Source organism: Stomoxys calcitrans, chromosome 2 (genome assembly GCF_963082655.1).
Source record: "Stomoxys calcitrans chromosome 2, idStoCalc2.1, whole genome shotgun sequence".
NCBI classification, from domain to species: domain Eukaryota; kingdom Metazoa; phylum Arthropoda; class Insecta; order Diptera; family Muscidae; genus Stomoxys; species Stomoxys calcitrans.
In genome coordinates this window covers 86,631,537-86,635,767 of record NC_081553.1, presented here as the reverse complement: position 1 = coordinate 86,635,767, position 4,231 = coordinate 86,631,537, and the positions used below count along the sequence as shown (strand labels likewise).

Genomic DNA, 4,231 nt, shown 5'->3' with positions numbered 1-4,231 from the left:
ACCGATCTCCCGATTTTATCGTTTGCTTGGGTCGCCAACGTTAGGGGAGTCCATTTTTACTATTTTTTGGTTTGTAAAGCCTATGCAAGCCTCATTTGTTAACCGATTTAGAAAAGTGAGCAGGACTAGCCTCCCATTGTTCGAACTGAAGATCGTCTCAATTGGGTCATATTTGGATATAGTTGCCATATAGACCAATTTGCCGATTAAATTGCCCTCTCAGCCCTTTAAAGCCTCTCTTATTACCCGATTTGGCTGAAATGTTGACCAGTGAGTTTTGCTAGGGGCCATTTAATATCCGAGTGGAGTTTGATCCACATCTCACCTTATTTGCATATAGCTTCCATATAGTCCGATCTGCCGATTAAGGGCCATAAATCATAATTTATTTACCGATTTGAATTATGAAACTGCGACTTGCATACTGCGACTTCTAGGAACCTGCACCTAAATTTGATCCAGATAGACTTATTTTTGGATAATAACAAGGATAATAGTAGAGTTATACTAAAATAGGATAAGCAATACATCATTATTGGTGGGTATTCAAAGTTCGGAGGCCGGGGTTCGAATCCTGGCGAGAATATCATAAAAAAATTTTCAGCGGTGGTTATCCCCCCCTAATGCTGGCAACATTTGTGAGGTACTGCAGCCATGTAAAAACTCCTACACATAGAGGTGTCTCACTGCCACACGCCGTTCGATCTCGGCTATAAAAAGGAGGCACCTTATCATTGAGTTAAAACTTGAATCGGACAGCACTCACTGATATGTGGGAAATTTGACCCAGTTCTTTAATGGAATCTTCATGGGCAAATTTGCATTCAAAGTTCGGCAAGTTCAGCAAACTTAATGCGTTAAACATCAAGTCTCATGGGTCAATATTCTAGGGCAACGTTAAACCAATAAATTTTCTTCTTTTTTTATGCCTTCTCATCAAAATCTGAGTATCCCCGGCAGTGATATTTGATGTGGCCAATTTTGGCTCAAAAAAAAGTTTGACATAATAAATCAATTTATGATTTTTTCTTTCTTTCCCAAAAAAACTAAAACATCCAAAGTAGCTTTGGGAAACCTAATATTTTACAAACTTCTGCTTTAGTGCTTGAGTAGAGCGAAGAACATTTTTGTCTATTTCCTGCTACTGTTTGGGCAAAGGACTGAACGCTATTCTCTAACAGAAAATTTCTTGCAAACAACTTTAAAACTCGGGGGACATGGGCTAGCCGTAGCTGTCGAGTTAACACCACCATCAGCAACAACAACAAGAGCAGAGGGGCTCCCAGCAGCAGCTTCGCTTGAAACTCGAGCAAGAGCAACAACATTTGGTATCCACTTCAAGGACTTCTATTTTAGCCTGTTCATAGATGTGTAATAGCCGGCGCGTGTGGAGGTAGGTATGAGGTTTTCATGGGGAATAAAATGAAATGAAATGTTCGTTGAGAGATCTATTTGCACATATACGCGCAAACACACACACACACTCAACACACGAACATACACATATATACATCGTTTTCTTCTTGGGGGCTCCCATGAAACATGGAACATGGTAAACATGTATTAGTTACAGCTAAATTGAATTTATTGTTTAAGACTTTTACTTTTCTTTAATCTTTGGGATTTTTGGGTTTTTCCTCGGCGAAAAGTTGGTCCTGCATTGAAATCAAAATACAAAAACAACAACAGCAGTAAAAGCAGCAGCGGTAACAGCAAGAAATCATCAAAAAAAAAATACACAGAAAACTCACATACATAAAAGAAAAACGTAATTTTTCCTTGGCAAATTTGTGTTTTTTTTTTTGGGATCTTCTTTTTCGTTTTGACTGTAAAAAAACAGCTCTGAATATTGGAGGTTTAGCCTTGAACAGTATTGCCAATGCAAATGTTTGTGAGAAATAGGAAATTTGGTTGTACTGTAGTTAACTGAAAAGCAGTACATGTCGTTGACATTAGACTTTTAAAGCAAACTTCGCTGAACTTTTTTTTATAGAAAACTAGCCGAACTGGGCCCACTCCGCTGCGCCTTCTTTAACTCTGTAATGTCTTTTTAGGTTGGGGACACTTCGCCCCTAAATGTGGATATGGAATTCCTGCCACTGTAGCCCATGCTCATCTATGACGCTTAACGCCTGCGTTCGAATCCTGGCTTCGAATCTGGTGGTTATTCCTCTTTATGCTGGCGACATTTTCGAAGTTCCAAACCATGCATGGTCATGCAAATTCTCCCCAATAAGGTTTCGCACTATGGCACGCCATTCGGACTTGGCTATAAAAAAGTTCCCTTATCGTTGAGATTAAAATTGAATCGAAAAGCACTCATTGATGTGTGAGAAGTTAGCCCCGCTCGGTTCATGGGCAATATTTTACTCTACTCCCAAATGCCTCCATTTTTATACCCACCACCGAAGGATGGGAGTATATTCATTTTGTCATTCCGTTTGCAACACATCGAAATATCCATTTCCGACCCTATAAAGTATATATATTTTTGATCAGAGTAAAAATCTAAGACGATCTAGACATGTCCGTCCGTCTGTCTGTTGAAATCACGATACAGTCTTTACAAATAGACATATTGAGCTGAAACTTTGCACAGATTCTTTTTTTGTCCATAAGCAGGTTAAGTTCGAAGATGGACTATATCGGACTATATCTTGATATAGCCCCCATATAGACCGATCCGCCGATTTAGGGTCTTAGGCCCATAAAAGCTACAATTACTATCCGATTTTGCTGAAATTTGGAACAGTGAGTGGTATAAGGCCCTTCGACATCCTTCGTCAATTTGGCTCAGATCAGTTAAAATTTGGATATAGCTGCCATATAGACCGATCCTCCGATTTAGGTTCTTAGTCCAATAAAAGCCACATTTAGTATCCGATTTTGCTGAATTTTGGGACAGTGAGTTGCGTAAGGCCCTTCAATATTCTCCGTTAATTTGACCCAGATTGGTTCAGATTTGGATATAGCTGCCATATAGACCGATCCTCCGATTTAGGGTCTTAGGCCCATTACAGCCACATTTATTATCCGATTTTGCTGAAATTTGGGACAGTGACTTGTGTTAGGCCCCTCGACATCCTTCGTTAGTTTAGCCCAGATCGGTCCAGATTTGGATATAGCTGACATATAGACCGATCTCTCGATTTTGGGTCTTAGGCCCATTAAAGCCGCATTTATTGTCCGATTTTGGCGAAATTTGAGACAGTGAGTTGCGTTAGGCTCTTCGACGTCCTTCGTCAATTTGGCCCAGATCGGTTCAGATTTGGATATAGCTGCCATATAGGCCGATCTTTCGACTTAAGGTTTTGGGGACATAAAAGGCGCATTTATTGTGCGATTTTGCCGAAAATTGAGACGGTGAGTTGTGTTAGGCTTTTCGACATACGTGTCGCAAATGGGTCATATCGATTTATTTTTAGTTATAGCTTCTAAAAAGACCAATATTTTGTTATACACAATTGAACAATGACTTGTGCCGATTAGTATTTGGTCCAAATCGGAACATATTTCGATATAACTGCTATGGGACATAAGGTATGCAATTTACACCGGATTTTGATAAAAGGTGGTTTACATTTATACCCGAGGTAGTGGGTATCCAAAGCTCGGCCCGGCCGAACTTAATGCCTTTTTACTTGTTTTGAGTCCCATATTACCACTTTGATAAATAATTGACTGTTTACGGGGTATTTCGGGGGTGGGTGGCCACCAAGACACTTTGCCCTTACAAAAAAATTTAAAATTCGTGCTCCACTTTCGGGAACATTTTATATGAGCCATATATTGGCATGATCGGTAAATATGTTCTGTTTGAGGGTGGAGTGGACCCCGGGGTCTTTACCCCAAAAATGAATATCAATGTGTTACTCTACTCCCAAATCGGTCGGTAGGAATTAGGAAGGTATTCTGGAGTGGGGCGACCCCCAAACACATGACACTTTCTCTCAAGCAACTTTCGTTTGAATCCTATATTGTCGTGATTGGTCTATATATCCAATTGGCGAGTTTTGGATGGCCCCAAGAAACCCGACCCCAATCCCAAAAATGTCTAACGAATCGCATTACCAATCTCCAAGATCTGGCTTTTTTGAAAATTAGGGTAATGAGAAGAGTTTTTTAGGGGAGAGGTGACACCTCAGACATTTCGACTCAAATATTGATATTAAATTTGTGCTTCACTCCTAAATCCCTTTAATTTGAACACCATATAGCCATGGTCGGTAAA

The 4,231-nt window shown here is 40.0% G+C and overlaps 1 long non-coding RNA gene across 1 annotated transcript; it reads right to left on the bottom strand.

Annotated features, from left to right (window-relative positions):
- Window positions 1-364: 364 nt before the first annotated feature.
- Window positions 365-1,017, bottom strand: LOC131995051 (uncharacterized). Its single transcript, XR_009397104.1, has 2 exons — window positions 767-1,017; window positions 365-710 (listed from the first exon to the last, which is right to left on the bottom strand). It is a non-coding gene; the product is annotated as an uncharacterized LOC131995051 (long non-coding RNA).
- Window positions 1,018-4,231: the final 3,214 nt, after the last annotated feature.